General features: G+C 48.6%; 7 non-coding genes across 7 annotated transcripts; all 7 read left to right on the top strand.

The window, feature by feature from the left end:
- The first annotated feature begins 2,793 nt into the window (after positions 1–2,793).
- Positions 2,794–2,905, top strand: TRNAL-CAA (transfer RNA leucine (anticodon CAA)). Its single transcript has 2 exons — positions 2,794–2,831; positions 2,860–2,905. It is a non-coding gene; the product is annotated as a tRNA-Leu (tRNA).
- A 3,061-nt stretch (positions 2,906–5,966) lies between these two features.
- TRNAV-CAC (transfer RNA valine (anticodon CAC)) lies at positions 5,967–6,039 on the top strand. Its single transcript has one exon. It is a non-coding gene; the product is annotated as a tRNA-Val (tRNA).
- A 307-nt stretch (positions 6,040–6,346) lies between these two features.
- Positions 6,347–6,458, top strand: TRNAL-CAA (transfer RNA leucine (anticodon CAA)). The gene is made up of 2 exons: positions 6,347–6,384; positions 6,413–6,458. It is a non-coding gene; the product is annotated as a tRNA-Leu (tRNA).
- A 3,470-nt stretch (positions 6,459–9,928) lies between these two features.
- Positions 9,929–10,040, top strand: TRNAL-CAA (transfer RNA leucine (anticodon CAA)). Its single transcript has 2 exons — positions 9,929–9,966; positions 9,995–10,040. It is a non-coding gene; the product is annotated as a tRNA-Leu (tRNA).
- A 3,061-nt stretch (positions 10,041–13,101) lies between these two features.
- On the top strand, positions 13,102–13,174 carry TRNAV-CAC (transfer RNA valine (anticodon CAC)). The gene has a single exon. It is a non-coding gene; the product is annotated as a tRNA-Val (tRNA).
- A 307-nt stretch (positions 13,175–13,481) lies between these two features.
- On the top strand, positions 13,482–13,593 carry TRNAL-CAA (transfer RNA leucine (anticodon CAA)). Its single transcript has 2 exons — positions 13,482–13,519; positions 13,548–13,593. It is a non-coding gene; the product is annotated as a tRNA-Leu (tRNA).
- A 3,470-nt stretch (positions 13,594–17,063) lies between these two features.
- Positions 17,064–17,175, top strand: TRNAL-CAA (transfer RNA leucine (anticodon CAA)). Its single transcript has 2 exons — positions 17,064–17,101; positions 17,130–17,175. It is a non-coding gene; the product is annotated as a tRNA-Leu (tRNA).
- The last annotated feature ends 2,958 nt before the right edge of the window (positions 17,176–20,133 follow it).

The following is a 20,133-nucleotide window of genomic DNA, read 5'->3' as shown; positions in this document are numbered from 1 at the left end:
GAAGTCTAAGGTGCAATGGTCCATGACTTGCAGCGGGTTACAACTACCAGAAAGGGTCTGCTTTTCACATCAGTGCCCTAGTTCAGCTCACTGGCACAGGGCATTTTGACTACCTCTTGCCTTGCTAGAGACAAACAAAAAATCCTTGACAGAAAACATCAATTGCTATGGCACGCTTAGAGAGAGAGAGCCTCCAAATGGCCCTGCTTTTCGGAAAGACGCTTCAGAAGATGTTTCAAATGACTATACAGCGGCAGTCTAGTTGGTATAGGGGTATGATTCTCGCTTCGGGTGTGAGAGGACCTCGGTTCAAATCCCAGACAAACCCCTACCTTTATAGGTTCAGTCTGTGTTTTAAACAGGAGTATTTCTGCTTTTCACTCTTGTAAGATGTCATGTTGCAATGCAATACATGCTTTATACTGGCGTCGAGACGGTTCAGCATCATGAAGGTATGCGAGATTTCTTTGCAACTGCTTTTCTGTGCTGGAGCAGCAGTGCTCGTAGGAACATTAAATGCACAGTGCTTCTCCATGGTAATTTCGGGTCCAGTTCTGAAATCACCTCTTGGAATGAAAGTGATCCCAGTTCCTTTCTTCCAAGGGAAGAGATCGTGTTCCGGAAGGCTCAGCTTTGAGCGTCATGAACATTGGCCCTCATCCTTGCATCCCAGTCCAATGCATAGCCACATAAAGCAAGCAGGTGTGTCTGTTTCCATAGTGTGGTGGTTCCAGTACAATGCATAGCCACATGAAGCAAGCCGGCAAGTGTGTCTGTTTGTCTAGTGTAGTGGTTATCATGCGCACCTCACATGCGAAAGGTCCCTGGTTCGAGTCGCTGGGCTTTTTCACAGTATTTGCATTTCCTGCCTCACCTGACAGGCAAGCTGAGATAAAACAGACTGTGTCTATCCCTCACCATCGTGAGGTACTACGCTCCTGGGGCATCTGTCACAGCTCACCAAGAGGAGTTGCGCCAGCTTACGGCAGTCAGTTGCTCACTGTTTGACCTTTGCAATGAAGCCTGAGACTACAGCATTCAACCCAGCCAAGGAAGGAAGGTACGAGAGCGAAAATAGCTTTCCTGCCCTCACCAAGAACACACACCTTGAGCAAATAAAGTGCCAGACTTACAAGGTCCTATCGCCACCGGAGCATCACTTTTAGTGACGCCCCGGTGGCACTATGCACTGCGCGGTATTTACAAGATGGCGTTCAGCCACTTTTTGTGGCTTAACACCACCTTGTAAATACGGCCCCTTAGCACGCAGCGCGTTCCCTGGAAGGGGCGTGCAATGGGTGTTGTTGGGAGTGTGCCACAGCAACACCATAGCATTTTGATGCTGCTCCAGATTTAGGAGTTGGCGTAAATCTGCGTCAGCACCAAAATCCAACGCCATCCCAGGGGTGTCGTTAGAGTGGCGCACTGAGGAGAAATGTTTTCATTTCTCCTTGTTTTTGCTCTTTCTATGTGTGATGCATTCTGCAGCACACATAGAAGTAAGAGCAAATCACCATTGAAGATTTTTTTTGGGGCAGGAAGGTGTCCCTTCCTGCACAAAAACAATTTCCCCCTCAACGCAGTCATCCTTGTACCATGGTGCAAGAACGGCTGCGTTGGCGCTCAGCAGCTAATTTAGAGCTGGCGCAGGGGGAAGCACAGGGGTGCGCTGTATTCTACTAAATACGGCGCTTCCCTGCATTTTGAAAATGACGGCGCGTGGGGCTTGCAAATTTGGCACAGCGTCGCGCTTAGTCATTTTCTTGTAAATCTGGGCCAAAATGTCTAAAGGATAGAGGCTTTTTATGTCATGTTCGATGAAGACCATGCAAATGACTCTAGTCGTACTGCAGAAGAGAGCACCATGTGCAGTTTCTAGCTTTGGGATGTAGTCTCCCACTCTCTGTCACCAACCCTCCGAGCAGGGTCGGAGCCGTTGCATTTCTGTGCCCAGGCTCGTTGGTCTAGGGGTATGATTCTCGCTTAGGGTGCGAGAGGTCCCAGGTTCAAATCCCGGACGAGCCCATTTTAGCGGAAAACAATCAAATCCTGCTCAAAATACACAACCCCTCAACATTTCTCATTCCACTCGAAGCATTGTTGCGCAAAACATATTTTTTGCCTCAGGCGAAAAATGGATTACAATGCCTTGGCTTCCTTCCTGCTTGCTCTCAGTGCGCCCTGTGTGATGATTTCACAGGCTCTCCTTCCTGGCATTTAGGCATCAGATATTTGTCTGTCTCTGCCCACAGCTGTGGGATTTTTCAGGACGTCTGAGTGTATGCATGCTGGCTGACACCGCTGCAATTTTCACACTTACCCCTCGCATTCCGAGCAACTGCTGATAAAGTATAGAGGAAATCGTGCAAACATATGAGGGGAACTGTGCTCCTTCAGTCAAACCAGCAAGCTTGTTTCTGTAGTGTAGTGGTTATCACGTTCGCCTCACATGCGAAAGGTCCCCGAATCGAGACCGGGCAGAAACACTTGGCAGCAGCAGCTTTTGTGTTTGCTCCCTAAAACCTCAGTCTCTCTCAATGCACACTTAGACAGAAATGACCTTTAAAAACTTGTGACCTGTGTAAAACGTGCTTTACTATTGCAGGACGCTAAAAAGTTATCTGCATCCCTCGGTGGTCGTGCATGTGCATTGTTTCTTGTTCTGTTTTTTTTTTTTTTTCTTGGCCATGTTATATTGTGGGGCCTTTAAAGCTGTGACTTTGATAGGAACATTGCAAGCGGCAAAATCAACAAGTGCAGACTGAAGAGTCCGACCTGCACACTGTTTTGGCTGTCAGGATGGCCGAGTGGTCTAAGGCGCCAGACTCAAGAGAGCTTGATCTTCAGTGAAGCTGAGCCTTCTGGTCTCTTCATGGAGGCGTGGGTTCAAATCCCACTTCTGACAGGTATGTTTTCTTCCCTTAAATCTTGCTCTGCTTTGGAAGCTGCTGTGGCATGTGAGGAGAAAACCACCAACCCATCGGCTGGGCCCTCAATCAAAATTCTGTGTATTACTGGAAGGGGCGTCTCAGGCACACCTTCTGTTAGAGCTGCACTTTATGACAGTAACTACCATGCTGGTTTCTACTTAAGCAGTTGATTCTATTGTTTGAAGTGAGGCTCTCCTGCCACCTTTTGGGCAAAGAAGACACTGCCCCTGCAACAACACAGGCAGACAAGCTCAAACTAGGTTTCTTGGTTAGGTGGGCGGAGCATATTGGCAATGGTGCCTCCTCGTGACTTGCAATTTACATGAAGAAGACAGAGAGGCAGCTGGGAGTAGGCAGTACCCATGAACCCCTGAACACTGACTTGCGACTAGCACACAATTCTGAAATGAGGCGGGGGAAAGGAGGTGATTTCCCCATCAAGGGCCATTCCGGGAAATCAGCCACCCTGCGTCTCCCAGGTGAGTGTTTCAGGCCTATGAGCCACTAATATAAATCTCGCCTGATCGAGCCTGATTGAGCGCTGATCAAGCAAGTGTGCTTGAATCCAAGAGGCATGCTCCTCTGGCTCAAGAGCTAGCAGGCCCTTCAGTGCTTCTGGTTGGGAAGTCTAAGGTGCAATGGTCCATGACTTGCAGCGGGTTACAACTACCAGAAAGGGTCTGCTTTTCACATCAGTGCCCTAGTTCAGCTCACTGGCACAGGGCATTTTGACTACCTCTTGCCTTGCTAGAGACAAACAAAAAATCCTTGACAGAAAACATCAATTGCTATGGCACGCTTAGAGAGAGAGAGCCTCCAAATGGCCCTGCTTTTCGGAAAGACGCTTCAGAAGATGTTTCAAATGACTATGCAGCGGCAGTCTAGTTGGTATAGGGGTATGATTCTCGCTTCGGGTGTGAGAGGACCTCGGTTCAAATCCCAGACAAACCCCTACCTTTATAGGTTCAGTCTGTGTTTTAAACAGGAGTATTTCTGCTTTTCACTCTTGTAAGATGTCATGTTGCAATGCAATACATGCTTTATACTGGCGTCGAGACGGTTCAGCATCATGAAGGTATGCGAGATTTTTTTGCAACTGCTTTTCTGTGCTGGAGCAGCAGTGCTCGTAGGAACATTAAATGCACAGTGCTTCTCCATGGTAATTTCGGGTCCAGTTCTGAAATCACCTCTTGGAATGAAAGTGATCCCAGTTCCTTTCTTCCAAGGGAAGAGATCGTGTTCCGGAAGGCTCAGCTTTGAGCGTCATGAACATTGGCCCTCATCCTTGCATCCCAGTCCAATGCATAGCCACATAAAGCAAGCAGGTGTGTCTGTTTCCATAGTGTGGTGGTTCCAGTACAATGCATAGCCACATGAAGCAAGCCGGCAAGTGTGTCTGTTTGTCTAGTGTAGTGGTTATCATGCGCACCTCACATGCGAAAGGTCCCTGGTTCGAGTCGCTGGGCTTTTTCACAGTATTTGCATTTCCTGCCTCACCTGACAGGCAAGCTGAGATAAAAGAGACTGTGTCTATCCCTCACCATCGTGAGGTACTATGCTCCTGGGGCATCTGTCACAGCTCACCAAGAGGAGTTGCGCCAGCTTACGGCAGTCAGTTGCTCACTGTTTGACCTTTGCAATGAAGCCTGAGCCTACAGCATTCAAGCCAGCCAAGGAAGGAAGGTACGAGAGCGAAAATACCTTTCCTGCCCTCACCAAGAACACACACCTTGAGCAAATAAAGTGCCAGACTTACAAGGTCCTATCGCCACCGGAGCATCACTTTTAGTGACGCCCCGGTGGCACTATGCACTGCGCGGTATTTACAAGATGGCGTTCAGCCACTTTTTGTGGCTTAACACCACCTTGTAAATACGGCCCCTTAGCACGCAGCGCGTTCCCTGGAAGGGGCGTGCAATGGGTGTTGTTGGGAGTGTGCCACAGCAACACCATAGCATTTTGATGCTGCTCCAGATTTAGGAGTTGGCGTAAATCTGCGTCAGCACCAAAATCCAACGCCATCCCAGGGGTGTCGTTAGAGTGGCGCACTGAGGAGAAATTTTTTCATTTCTCCTTGTTTTTGCTCTTTCTATGTGTGATGCATTCTGCAGCACACATAGAAGTAAGAGCAAATCACCATTGAAGATTTTTTTTTGGGCAGGAAGGTGTCCCTTCCTGCACAAAAACAATTTCCCCCTCAACGCAGTCATCCTTGTACCATGGTGCAAGAACGGCTGCGTTGGCGCTCAGCAGCTAATTTAGAGCTGGCGCAGGGGGAAGCACAGGGGTGCGCTGTATTCTACTAAATACGGCGCTTCCCTGCATTTTGAAAATGACGGCGCGTGGGGCTTGCAAATTTGGCACAGCGTCGCACTTAGTCATTTTCTTGTAAATCTGGGCCAAAATGTCTAAAGGATAGAGGCTTTTTATGTCATGTTCGATGAAGACCATGCAAATGACTCTAGTCGTACTGCAGAAGAGAGCACCATGTGCAGTTTCTTGCTTTGGGATGTAGTCTCCCACTCTCTGTCACCAACCCTCCGAGCAGGGTCGGAGCCGTTGCATTTCTGTGCCCAGGCTCGTTGGTCTAGGGGTATGATTCTCGCTTAGGGTGCGAGAGGTCCCAGGTTCAAATCCCGGACGAGCCCATTTTAGCGGAAAACAATCAAATCCTGCTCAAAATACACAACCCCTCAACATTTCTCATTCCACTCGAAGCATTGTTGCGCAAAACATATTTTTTGCCTCAGGCGAAAAATGGATTACAATGCCTTGGCTTCCTTCCTGCTTGCTCTCAGTGCGCCCTGTGTGATGATTTCACAGGCTCTCCTTCCTGGCATTTAGGCATCAGATATTTGTCTGTCTCTGCCCGCAGCTGTGGGATTTTTCAGGACGTCTGAGTGTATGCATGCTGGCTGACACCGCTGCAATTTTCACACTTACCCCTCGCATTCTGAGCAACTGCTGATAAAGTATAGAGGAAATCGTGCAAACATATGAGGGGAACTGTGCTCCTTCAGTCAAACCAGCAAGCTTGTTTCTGTAGTGTAGTGGTTATCACGTTCGCCTCACACGCGAAAGGTCCCCGGTTCGAGACCGGGCAGAAACACTTGGCAGCAGCAGCTTTTGTGTTTGCTCCCTAAAACCTCAGTCTCTCTCAATGCACACTTAGACAGAAATGACCTTTAAAAACTTGTGACCTGTGTAAAACGTGCTTTACTATTGCAGGACGCTAAAAAGTTATCTGCATCCCTCGGTGGTCGTGCATGTGCATTGTTTCTTGTTCTGTTTTTTTTTTTTTTTCTTGCCCATGTTATATTGTGGGGCCTTTAAAGCTGTGACTTTGATAGGAACATTGCAAGCGGCAAAATCAACAAGTGCAGACTGAAGAGTCCGACCTGCACACTGTTTTGGCTGTCAGGATGGCCGAGTGGTCTAAGGCGCCAGACTCAAGAGAGCTTGATCTTCAGTGAAGCTGAGCCTTCTGGTCTCTTCATGGAGGCGTGGGTTCAAATCCCACTTCTGACAGGTGTATTTTCTTCCCTTAAATCTTACTCTGCTTGCAGAGCCAGCTCCTCACACCACTATCTTTGGAAGCTGCTGTGGCATGTGAGGAGAAATCCACCAACCCATCGGCTGGGCCCTCAATCAAAATTCTGTGTATTACTGGAAGGGGCGTCTCAGGCACACCTTCTGTTAGAGCTGCACTTTATGACAGTAACTACCATGCTGGTTTCTACTTAAGCAGTTGATTCTATTGTTTGAAGTGAGGCTCTCCTGCCACCTTTTGGGCAAAGAAGACACTGCCCCTGCAACAACACAGGCAGACAAGCTCAAACTAGGTTTCTTGGTTAGGTGGGCGGAGCATATTGGCAATGGTGCCTCCTCGTGACTTGCAATTTACATGAAGAAGACAGAGAGGCAGCTGGGAGTAGGCAGTACCCATGAACCCCTGAACACTGACTTGCGACTAGCACACAATTCTGAAATGAGGCGGGGGAAAGGAGGTGATTTCCCCATCAAGGGCCATTCCGGGAAATCAGCCACCCTGCGTCTCCCAAGTGAGTGTTTCAGGCCTATGAGCCACTAATATAAATCTCGCCTGATCGAGCCTGATTGAGCGCTGATCAAGCAAGTGTGCTTGAATCCAAGAGGCATGCTCCTCTGGCTCAAGAGCTAGCAGGCCCTTCAGTGCTTCTGGTTGGGAAGTCTAAGGTGCAATGGTCCATGACTTGCAGCGGGTTACAACTACCAGAAAGGGTCTGCTTTTCACATCAGTGCCCTAGTTCAGCTCACTGGCACAGGGCATTTTGACTACCTCTTGCCTTGCTAGAGACAAACAAAAAATCCTTGACAGAAAACATCAATTGCTATGGCACGCTTAGAGAGAGAGAGCCTCCAAATGGCCCTGCTTTTCGGAAAGACGCTTCAGAAGATGTTTCAAATGACTATGCAGCAGCAGTCTAGTTGGTATAGGGGTATGATTCTCGCTTCGGGTGTGAGAGGACCTCGGTTCAAATCCCAGACAAACCCCTACCTTTATAGGTTCAGTCTGTGTTTTAAACAGGAGTATTTCTGCTTTTCACTCTTGTAAGATGTCATGTTGCAATGCAATACATGCTTTATACTGGCGTCGAGACGGTTCAGCATCATGAAGGTATGCGAGATTTCTTTGCAACTGCTTTTCTGTGCTGGAGCAGCAGTGCTCGTAGGAACATTAAATGCACAGTGCTTCTCCATGGTAATTTCGGGTCCAGTTCTGAAATCACCTCTTGGAATGAAAGTGATCCCAGTTCCTTTCTTCCAAGGGAAGAGATCGTGTTCCGGAAGGCTCAGCTTTGAGCGTCATGAACATTGGCCCTCATCCTTGCATCCCAGTCCAATGCATAGCCACATAAAGCAAGCAGGTGTGTCTGTTTCCATAGTGTGGTGGTTCCAGTACAATGCATAGCCACATGAAGCAAGCCGGCAAGTGTGTCTGTTTGTCTAGTGTAGTGGTTATCATGCGCACCTCACATGCGAAAGGTCCCTGGTTCGAGTCGCTGGGCTTTTTCACAGTATTTGCATTTCCTGCCTCACCTGACAGGCAAGCTGAGATAAAACAGACTGTGTCTATCCCTCACCATCGTGAGGTACTACGCTCCTGGGGCATCTGTCACAGCTCACCAAGAGGAGTTGCGCCAGCTTACGGCAGTCAGTTGCTCACTGTTTGACCTTTGCAATGAAGCCTGAGACTACAGCATTCAACCCAGCCAAGGAAGGAAGGTACGAGAGCGAAAATAGCTTTCCTGCCCTCACCAAGAACACACACCTTGAGCAAATAAAGTGCCAGACTTACAAGGTCCTATCGCCACCGGAGCATCACTTTTAGTGACGCCCCGGTGGCACTATGCACTGCGCGGTATTTACAAGATGGCGTTCAGCCACTTTTTGTGGCTTAACACCACCTTGTAAATACGGCCCCTTAGCACGCAGCGCGTTCCCTGGAAGGGGCGTGCAATGGGTGTTGTTGGGAGTGTGCCACAGCAACACCATAGCATTTTGATGCTGCTCCAGATTTAGGAGTTGGCGTAAATCTGCGTCAGCACCAAAATCCAACGCCATCCCAGGGGTGTCGTTAGAGTGGCGCACTGAGGAGAAATGTTTTCATTTCTCCTTGTTTTTGCTCTTTCTATGTGTGATGCATTCTGCAGCACACATAGAAGTAAGAGCAAATCACCATTGAAGATTTTTTTTTGGGCAGGAAGGTGTCCCTTCCTGCACAAAAACAATTTCCCCCTCAACGCAGTCATCCTTGTACCATGGTGCAAGAACGGCTGCGTTGGCGCTCAGCAGCTAATTTAGAGCTGGCGCAGGGGGAAGCACAGGGGTGCGCTGTATTCTACTAAATACGGCGCTTCCCTGCATTTTGAAAATGACGGCGCGTGGGGCTTGCAAATTTGGCACAGCGTCGCGCTTAGTCATTTTCTTGTAAATCTGGGCCAAAATGTCTAAAGGATAGAGGCTTTTTATGTCATGTTCGATGAAGACCATGCAAATGACTCTAGTCGTACTGCAGAAGAGAGCACCATGTGCAGTTTCTTGCTTTGGGATGTAGTCTCCCACTCTCTGTCACCAACCCTCCGAGCAGGGTCGGAGCCGTTGCATTTCTGTGCCCAGGCTCGTTGGTCTAGGGGTATGATTCTCGCTTAGGGTGCGAGAGGTCCCAGGTTCAAATCCCGGACGAGCCCATTTTAGCGGAAAACAATCAAATCCTGCTCAAAATACACAACCCCTCAACATTTCTCATTCCACTCGAAGCATTGTTGCGCAAAACATATTTTTTGCCTCAGGCGAAAAATGGATTACAATGCCTTGGCTTCCTTCCTGCTTGCTCTCAGTGCGCCCTGTGTGATGATTTCACAGGCTCTCCTTCCTGGCATTTAGGCATCAGATATTTGTCTGTCTCTGCCCACAGCTGTGGGATTTTTCAGGACGTCTGAGTGTATGCATGCTGGCTGACACCGCTGCAATTTTCACACTTACCCCTCGCATTCCGAGCAACTGCTGATAAAGTATAGAGGAAATCGTGCAAACATATGAGGGGAACTGTGCTCCTTCAGTCAAACCAGCAAGCTTGTTTCTGTAGTGTAGTGGTTATCACGTTCGCCTCACATGCGAAAGGTCCCCGAATCGAGACCGGGCAGAAACACTTGGCAGCAGCAGCTTTTGTGTTTGCTCCCTAAAACCTCAGTCTCTCTCAATGCACACTTAGACAGAAATGACCTTTAAAAACTTGTGACCTGTGTAAAACGTGCTTTACTATTGCAGGACGCTAAAAAGTTATCTGCATCCCTCGGTGGTCGTGCATGTGCATTGTTTCTTGTTCTGTTTTTTTTTTTTTTTCTTGGCCATGTTATATTGTGGGGCCTTTAAAGCTGTGACTTTGATAGGAACATTGCAAGCGGCAAAATCAACAAGTGCAGACTGAAGAGTCCGACCTGCACACTGTTTTGGCTGTCAGGATGGCCGAGTGGTCTAAGGCGCCAGACTCAAGAGAGCTTGATCTTCAGTGAAGCTGAGCCTTCTGGTCTCTTCATGGAGGCGTGGGTTCAAATCCCACTTCTGACAGGTATGTTTTCTTCCCTTAAATCTTGCTCTGCTTTGGAAGCTGCTGTGGCATGTGAGGAGAAATCCACCAACCCATCGGCTGGGCCCTCAATCAAAATTCTGTGTATTACTGGAAGGGGCGTCTCAGGCACACCTTCTGTTAGAGCTGCACTTTATGACAGTAACTACCATGCTGGTTTCTACTTAAGCAGTTGATTCTATTGTTTGAAGTGAGGCTCTCCTGCCACCTTTTGGGCAAAGAAGACACTGCCCCTGCAACAACACAGGCAGACAAGCTCAAACTAGGTTTCTTGGTTAGGTGGGCGGAGCATATTGGCAATGGTGCCTCCTCGTGACTTGCAATTTACATGAAGAAGACAGAGAGGCAGCTGGGAGTAGGCAGTACCCATGAACCCCTGAACACTGACTTGCGACTAGCACACAATTCTGAAATGAGGCGGGGGAAAGGAGGTGATTTCCCCATCAAGGGCCATTCCGGGAAATCAGCCACCCTGCGTCTCCCAGGTGAGTGTTTCAGGCCTATGAGCCACTAATATAAATCTCGCCTGATCGAGCCTGATTGAGCGCTGATCAAGCAAGTGTGCTTGAATCCAAGAGGCATGCTCCTCTGGCTCAAGAGCTAGCAGGCCCTTCAGTGCTTCTGGTTGGGAAGTCTAAGGTGCAATGGTCCATGACTTGCAGCGGGTTACAACTACCAGAAAGGGTCTGCTTTTCACATCAGTGCCCTAGTTCAGCTCACTGGCACAGGGCATTTTGACTACCTCTTGCCTTGCTAGAGACAAACAAAAAATCCTTGACAGAAAACATCAATTGCTATGGCACGCTTAGAGAGAGAGAGCCTCCAAATGGCCCTGCTTTTCGGAAAGACGCTTCAGAAGATGTTTCAAATGACTATGCAGCGGCAGTCTAGTTGGTATAGGGGTATGATTCTCGCTTCGGGTGTGAGAGGACCTCGGTTCAAATCCCAGACAAACCCCTACCTTTATAGGTTCAGTCTGTGTTTTAAACAGGAGAATTTCTGCTTTTCACTCTTGTAAGATGTCATGTTGCAATGCAATACATGCTTTATACTGGCGTCGAGACGGTTCAGCATCATGAAGGTATGCGAGATTTTTTTGCAACTGCTTTTCTGTGCTGGAGCAGCAGTGCTCGTAGGAACATTAAATGCACAGTGCTTCTCCATGGTAATTTCGGGTCCAGTTCTGAAATCACCTCTTGGAATGAAAGTGATCCCAGTTCCTTTCTTCCAAGGGAAGAGATCGTGTTCCGGAAGGCTCAGCTTTAAGCGTCATGAACATTGGCCCTCATCCTTGCATCCCAGTCCAATGCATAGCCACATAAAGCAAGCAGGTGTGTCTGTTTCCATAGTGTGGTGGTTCCAGTACAATGCATAGCCACATGAAGCAAGCCGGCAAGTGTGTCTGTTTGTCTAGTGTAGTGGTTATCATGCGCACCTCACATGCGAAAGGTCCCTGGTTCGAGTCGCTGGGCTTTTTCACAGTATTTGCATTTCCTGCCTCACCTGACAGGCAAGCTGAGATAAAAGAGACTGTGTCTATCCCTCACCATCGTGAGGTACTATGCTCCTGGGGCATCTGTCACAGCTCACCAAGAGGAGTTGCGCCAGCTTACGGCAGTCAGTTGCTCACTGTTTGACCTTTGCAATGAAGCCTGAGCCTACAGCATTCAAACCAGCCAAGGAAGGAAGGTACGAGAGCGAAAATACCTTTCCTGCCCTCACCAAGAACACACACCTTGAGCAAATAAAGTGCCAGACTTACAAGGTCCTATCGCCACCGGAGCATCACTTTTAGTGACGCCCCGGTGGCACTATGCACTGCGCGGTATTTACAAGATGGCGTTCAGCCACTTTTTGTGGCTTAACACCACCTTGTAAATACGGCCCCTTAGCACGCAGCGCGTTCCCTGGAAGGGGCGTGCAATGGGTGTTGTTGGGAGTGTGCCACAGCAACACCATAGCATTTTGATGCTGCTCCAGATTTAGGAGTTGGCGTAAATCTGCGTCAGCACCAAAATCCAACGCCATCCCAGGGGTGTCGTTAGAGTGGCGCACTGAGGAGAAATGTTTTCATTTCTCCTTGTTTTTGCTCTTTCTATGTGTGATGCATTCTGCAGCACACATAGAAGTAAGAGCAAATCACCATTGAAGATTTTTTTTTGGGCAGGAAGGTGTCCCTTCCTGCACAAAAACAATTTCCCCCTCAACGCAGTCATCCTTGTACCATGGTGCAAGAACGGCTGCATTGGCGCTCAGCAGCTAATTTAGAGCTGGCGCAGGGGGAAGCACAGGGGTGCGCTGTATTCTACTAAATACGGCGCTTCCCTGCATTTTGAAAATGACGGCGCGTGGGGCTTGCAAATTTGGCACAGCGTCGCGCTTAGTCATTTTCTTGTAAATCTGGGCCAAAATGTCTAAAGGATAGAGGCTTTTTATGTCATGTTCGATGAAGACCATGCAAATGACTCTAGTCGTACTGCAGAAGAGAGCACCATGTGCAGTTTCTTGCTTTGGGATGTAGTCTCCCACTCTCTGTCACCAACCCTCCGAGCAGGGTCGGAGCCGTTGCATTTCTGTGCCCAGGCTCGTTGGTCTAGGGGTATGATTCTCGCTTAGGGTGCGAGAGGTCCCAGGTTCAAATCCCGGACGAGCCCATTTTAGCGGAAAACAATCAAATCCTGCTCAAAATACACAACCCCTCAACATTTCTCATTCCACTCGAAGCATTGTTGCGCAAAACATATTTTTTGCCTCAGGCGAAAAATGGATTACAATGCCTTGGCTTCCTTCCTGCTTGCTCTCAGTGCGCCCTGTGTGATGATTTCACAGGCTCTCCTTCCTGGCATTTAGGCATCAGATATTTGTCTGTCTCTGCCCGCAGCTGTGGGATTTTTCAGGACGTCTGAGTGTATGCATGCTGGCTGACACCGCTGCAATTTTCACACTTACCCCTCGCATTCCGAGCAACTGCTGATAAAGTATAGAGGAAATCGTGCAAACATATGAGGGGAACTGTGCTCCTTCAGTCAAACCAGCAAGCTTGTTTCTGTAGTGTAGTGGTTATCACGTTCGCCTCACAAGCGGAAGGTCCCCGGTTCGAGACCGGGCAGAAACACTTGGCAGCAGCAGCTTTTGTGTTTGCTCCCTAAAACCTCAGTCTCTCTCAATGCACACTTAGACAGAAATGACCTTTAAAAACTTGTGACCTGTGTAAAACGTGCTTTACTATTGCAGGACGCTAAAAAGTTATCTGCATCCCTCGGTGGTCGTGCATGTGCATTGTTTCTTGTTCTGTTTTTTTTTTTTTTTCTTGGCCATGTTATATTGTGGGGCCTTTAAAGCTGTGACTTTGATAGGAACATTGCAAGCGGCAAAATCAACAAGTGCAGACTGAAGAGTCCGACCTGCCCACTGTTTTGGCTGTCAGGATGGCCGAGTGGTCTAAGGCGCCAGACTCAAGAGAGCTTGATCTTCAGTGAAGCTGAGCCTTCTGGTCTCTTCATGGAGGCGTGGGTTCAAATCCCACTTCTGACAGGTGTATTTTCTTCCCTTAAATCTTACTCTGCTTGCAGAGCCAGCTCCTCACACCACTATCTTTGGAAGCTGCTGTGGCATGTGAGGAGAAATCCACCAACCCATCGGCTGGGCCCTCAATCAAAATTCTGTGTATTACTGGAAGGGGCGTCTCAGGCACACCTTCTGTTAGAGCTGCACTTTATGACAGTAACTACCATGCTGGTTTCTACTTAAACAGTTGATTCTATTGTTTGAAGTGAGGCTCTCCTGCCACCTTTTGGGCAAAGAAGACACTGCCCCTGCAACAACACAGGCAGACAAGCTCAAACTAGGTTTCTTGGTTAGGTGGGCGGAGCATATTGGCAATGGTGCCTCCTCGTGACTTGCAATTTACATGAAGAAGACAGAGAGGCAGCTGGGAGTAGGCAGTACCCATGAACCCCTGAACACTGACTTGCGACTAGCACACAATTCTGAAATGAGGCGGGGGAAAGGAGGTGATTTCCCCATCAAGGGCCATTCCGGGAAATCAGCCACCCTGCGTCTCCCAGGTGAGTGTTTCAGGCCTATGAGCCACTAATATAAATCTCGCCTGATCGAGCCTGATTGAGCGCTGATCAAGCAAGTGTGCTTGAATCCAAGAGGCATGCTCCTCTGGCTCAAGAGCTAGCAGGCCCTTCAGTGCTTCTGGTTGGGAAGTCTAAGGTGCAATGGTCTATGACTTGCAGCGGGTTACAACTACCAGAAAGGGTCTGCTTTTCACATCAGTGCCCTAGTTCAGCTCACTGGCACAGGGCATTTTGACTACCTCTTGCCTTGCTAGAGACAAACAAAAAATCCTTGACAGAAAACATCAATTGCTATGGCACGCTTAGAGAGAGAGAGCCTCCAAATGGCCCTGCTTTTCGGAAAGACGCTTCAGAAGATGTTTCAAATGACTATGCAGCGGCAGTCTAGTTGGTATAGGGGTATGATTCTCGCTTCGGGTGTGAGAGGACCTCGGTTCAAATCCCAGACAAACCCCTACCTTTATAGGTTCAGTCTGTGTTTTAAACAGGAGTATTTCTGCTTTTCACTCTTGTAAGATGTCATGTTGCAATGCAATACATGCTTTATACTGGCGTCGAGACGGTTCAGCATCATGAAGGTATGCGAGATTTCTTTGCAACTGCTTTTCTGTGCTGGAGCAGCAGTGCTCGTAGGAACATTAAATGCACAGTGCTTCTCCATGGTAATTTCGGGTCCAGTTCTGAAATCACCTCTTGGAATGAAAGTGATCCCAGTTCCTTTCTTCCAAGGGAAGAGATCGTGTTCCGGAAGGCTCAGCTTTGAGCGTCATGAACATTGGCCCTCATCCTTGCATCCCAGTCCAATGCATAGCCACATAAAGCAAGCAGGTGTGTCTGTTTCCATAGTGTGGTGGTTCCAGTACAATGCATAGCCACATGAAGCAAGCCGGCAAGTGTGTCTGTTTGTCTAGTGTAGTGGTTATCATGCGCACCTCACATGCGAAAGGTCCCTGGTTCGAGTCGCTGGGCTTTTTCACAGTATTTGCATTTCCTGCCTCACCTGACAGGCAAGCTGAGATAAAACAGACTGTGTCTATCCCTCACCATCGTGAGGTACTACGCTCCTGGGGCATCTGTCACAGCTCACCAAGAGGAGTTGCGCCAGCTTACGGCAGTCAGTTGCTCACTGTTTGACCTTTGCAATGAAGCCTGAGACTACAGCATTCAACCCAGCCAAGGAAGGAAGGTACGAGAGCGAAAATAGCTTTCCTGCCCTCACCAAGAACACACACCTTGAGCAAATAAAGTGCCAGACTTACAAGGTCCTATCGCCACCGGAGCATCACTTTTAGTGACGCCCCGGTGGCACTATGCACTGCGCGGTATTTACAAGATGGCGTTCAGCCACTTTTTGTGGCTTAACACCACCTTGTAAATACGGCCCCTTAGCACGCAGCGCGTTCCCTGGAAGGGGCGTGCAATGGGTGTTGTTGGGAGTGTGCCACAGCAACACCATAGCATTTTGATGCTGCTCCAGATTTAGGAGTTGGCGTAAATCTGCGTCAGCACCAAAATCCAACGCCATCCCAGGGGTGTCGTTAGAGTGGCGCACTGAGGAGAAATGTTTTCATTTCTCCTTGTTTTTGCTCTTTCTATGTGTGATGCATTCTGCAGCACACATAGAAGTAAGAGCAAATCACCATTGAAGATTTTTTTTTGGGCAGGAAGGTGTCCCTTCCTGCACAAAAACAATTTCCCCCTCAACGCAGTCATCCTTGTACCATGGTGCAAGAACGGCTGCGTTGGCGCTCAGCAGCTAATTTAGAGCTGGCGCAGGGGGAAGCACAGGGGTGCGCTGTATTCTACTAAATACGGCGCTTCCCTGCATTTTGAAAATGACGGCGCGTGGGGCTTGCAAATTTGGCACAGCGTCGCGCTTAGTCATTTTCTTGTAAATCTGGGCCAAAATGTCTAAAGGATAGAGGCTTTTTATGTCATGTTCGATGAAGACCATGCAAATGACTCTAGTCGTACTGCAGAAGAGAGCACCATGTGCAGTTTCTTGCTTTGGGATGTAGTCTCCCACTCTCTGTCACCAACCCTCCGAGCAGGGTCGGAGCCGTTGCATTTCTGTGCCCAGGCACGTTGGTCTAGGGGTATGATTCTCGCTTAGGGTGCGAGAGGTCCCAGGTTCAAATCCCGGACGAGCCCATTTTAGCGGAAAACAATCAAATCCTGCTCAAAATACACAACCCCTCAACATTTCTCATTCCACTCGAAGCATTGTTGCGCAAAACATATTTTTTGCCTCAGGCGAAAAATGGATTACAATGCCTTGGCTTCCTTCCTGCTTGCTCTCAGTGCGCCCTGTGTGATGATTTCACAGGCTCTCCTTCCTGGCATTTAGGCATCAGATATTTGTCTGTCTCTGCCCACAGCTGTGGGATTTTTCAGGACGTCTGAGTGTATGCATGCTGGCTGACACCGCTGCAATTTTCACACTTACCCCTCGCATTCCGAGCAACTGCTGATAAAGTATAGAGGAAATCGTGCAAACATATGAGGGGAACTGTGCTCCTTCAGTCAAACCAGCAAGCTTGTTTCTGTAGTGTAGTGGTTATCACGTTCGCCTCACATGCGAAAGGTCCCCGAATCGAGACCGGGCAGAAACACTTGGCAGCAGCAGCTTTTGTGTTTGCTCCCTAAAACCTCAGTCTCTCTCAATGCACACTTAGACAGAAATGACCTTTAAAAACTTGTGACCTGTGTAAAACGTGCTTTACTATTGCAGGACGCTAAAAAGTTATCTGCATCCCTCGGTGGTCGTGCATGTGCATTGTTTCTTGTTCTGTTTTTTTTTTTTTTTCTTGGCCATGTTATATTGTGGGGCCTTTAAAGCTGTGACTTTGATAGGAACATTGCAAGCGGCAAAATCAACAAGTGCAGACTGAAGAGTCCGACCTGCACACTGTTTTGGCTGTCAGGATGGCCGAGTGGTCTAAGGCGCCAGACTCAAGAGAGCTTGATCTTCAGTGAAGCTGAGCCTTCTGGTCTCTTCATGGAGGCGTGGGTTCAAATCCCACTTCTGACAGGTATGTTTTCTTCCCTTAAATCTTGCTCTGCTTTGGAAGCTGCTGTGGCATGTGAGGAGAAATCCACCAACCCATCGGCTGGGCCCTCAATCAAAATTCTGTGTATTACTGGAAGGGGCGTCTCAGGCACACCTTCTGTTAGAGCTGCACTTTATGACAGTAACTACCATGCTGGTTTCTACTTAAGCAGTTGATTCTATTGTTTGAAGTGAGGCTCTCCTGCCACCTTTTGGGCAAAGAAGACACTGCCCCTGCAACAACACAGGCAGACAAGCTCAAACTAGGTTTCTTGGTTAGGTGGGCGGAGCATATTGGCAATGGTGCCTCCTCGTGACTTGCAATTTACATGAAGAAGACAGAGAGGCAGCTGGGAGTAGGCAGTACCCATGAACCCCTGAACACTGACTTGCGACTAGCACACAATTCTGAAATGAGGCGGGGGAAAGGAGGTGATTTCCCCATCAAGGGCCATTCCGGGAAATCAGCCACCCTGCGTCTCCCAGGTGAGTGTTTCAGGCCTATGAGCCACTAATATAAATCTCGCCTGATCGAGCCTAATTGAGCGCTGATCAAGCAAGTGTGCTTGAATCCAAGAGGCATGCTCCTCTGGCTCAAGAGCTAGCAGGCCCTTCAGTGCTTCTGGTTGGGAAGTCTAAGGTGCAATGGTCCATGACTTGCAGCGGGTTACAACTACCAGAAAGGGTCTGCTTTTCACATCAGTGCCCTAGTTCAGCTCACTGGCACAGGGCATTTTGACTACCTCTTGCCTTGCTAGAGACAAACAAAAAATCCTTGACAGAAAACATCAATTGCTATGGCACGCTTAGAGAGAGAGAGCCTCCAAATGGCCCTGCTTTTCGGAAAGACGCTTCAGAAGATGTTTCAAATGACTATGCAGCGGCAGTCTAGTTGGTATAGGGGTATGATTCTCGCTTCGGGTGTGAGAGGACCTCGGTTCAAATCCCAGACAAACCCCTACCTTTATAGGTTCAGTCTGTGTTTTAAACAGGAGTATTTCTGCTTTTCACTCTTGTAAGATGTCATGTTGCAATGCAATACATGCTTTATACTGGCGTCGAGACGGTTCAGCATCATGAAGGTATGCGAGATTTTTTTGCAACTGCTTTTCTGTGCTGGAGCAGCAGTGCTCGTAGGAACATTAAATGCACAGTGCTTCTCCATGGTAATTTCGGGTCCAGTTCTGAAATCACCTCTTGGAATGAAAGTGATCCCAGTTCCTTTCTTCCAAGGGAAGAGATCGTGTTCCGGAAGGCTCAGCTTTGAGCGTCATGAACATTGGCCCTCATCCTTGCATCCCAGTCCAATGCATAGCCACATAAAGCAAGCAGGTGTGTCTGTTTCCATAGTGTGGTGGTTCCAGTACAATGCATAGCCACATGAAGCAAGCCGGCAAGTGTGTCTGTTTGTCTAGTGTAGTGGTTATCATGCGCACCTCACATGCGAAAGGTCCCTGGTTCGAGTCGCTGGGCTTTTTCACAGTATTTGCATTTCCTGCCTCACCTGACAGGCAAGCTGAGATAAAAGAGACTGTGTCTATCCCTCACCATCGTGAGGTACTATGCTCCTGGGGCATCTGTCACAGCTCACCAAGAGGAGTTGCGCCAGCTTACGGCAGTCAGTTGCTCACTGTTTGACCTTTGCAATGAAGCCTGAGCCTACAGCATTCAAGCCAGCCAAGGAAGGAAGGTACGAGAGCGAAAATACCTTTCCTGCCCTCACCAAGAACACACACCTTGAGCAAATAAAGTGCCAGACTTACAAGGTCCTATCGCCACCGGAGCATCACTTTTAGTGACGCCCCGGTGGCACTATGCACTGCGCGGTATTTACAAGATGGCGTTCAGCCACTTTTTGTGGCTTAACACCACCTTGTAAATACGGCCCCTTAGCACGCAGCGCGTTCCCTGGAAGGGGCGTGCAATGGGTGTTGTTGGGAGTGTGCCACAGCAACACCATAGCATTTTGATGCTGCTCCAGATTTAGGAGTTGGCGTAAATCTGCGTCAGCACCAAAATCCAACGCCATCCCAGGGGTGTCGTTAGAGTGGCGCACTGAGGAGAAATGTTTTCATTTCTCCTTGTTTTTGCTCTTTCTATGTGTGATGCATTCTGCAGCACACATAGAAGTAAGAGCAAATCACCATTGAAGATTTTTTTTTGGGCAGGAAGGTGTCCCTTCCTGCACAAAAACAATTTCCCCCTCAACGCAGTCATCCTTGTACCATGGTGCAAGAACGGCTGCGTTGGCGCTCAGCAGCTAATTTAGAGCTGGCGCAGGGGGAAGCACAGGGGTGCGCTGTATTCTACTAAATACGGTGCTTCCCTGCATTTTGAAAATGACGGCGCGTGGGGCTTGCAAATTTGGCACAGCGTCGCACTTAGTCATTTTCTTGTAAATCTGGGCCAAAATGTCTAAAGGATAGAGGCTTTTTATGTCATGTTCGATGAAGACCATGCAAATGACTCTAGTCGTACTGCAGAAGAGAGCACCATGTGCAGTTTCTTGCTTTGGGATGTAGTCTCCCACTCTCTGTCACCAACCCTCCGAGCAGGGTCGGAGCCGTTGCATTTCTGTGCCCAGGCTCGTTGGTCTAGGGGTATGATTCTTGCTTAGGGTGCGAGAGGTCCCAGGTTCAAATCCCGGACGAGCCCATTTTAGCGGAAAACAATCAAATCCTGCTCAAAATACACAACCCCTCAACATTTCTCATTCCACTCGAAGCATTGTTGCGCAAAACATATTTTTTGCCTCAGGCGAAAAATGGATTACAATGCCTTGGCTTCCTTCCTGCTTGCTCTCAGTGCGCCCTGTGTGATGATTTCACAGGCTCTCCTTCCTGGCATTTAGGCATCAGATATTTGTCTGTCTCTGCCCGCAGCTGTGGGATTTTTCAGGACGTCTGAGTGTATGCATGCTGGCTGACACCGCTGCAATTT

This window comes from Pleurodeles waltl, unplaced genomic scaffold (genome assembly GCF_031143425.1).
Source record: "Pleurodeles waltl isolate 20211129_DDA unplaced genomic scaffold, aPleWal1.hap1.20221129 scaffold_332, whole genome shotgun sequence".
NCBI lineage: Eukaryota > Metazoa > Chordata > Amphibia > Caudata > Salamandridae > Pleurodeles > Pleurodeles waltl.
The sequence above is the reverse complement of the archived record's forward strand: the minus strand, read 5'-3'. Positions and strand labels throughout refer to the sequence as shown.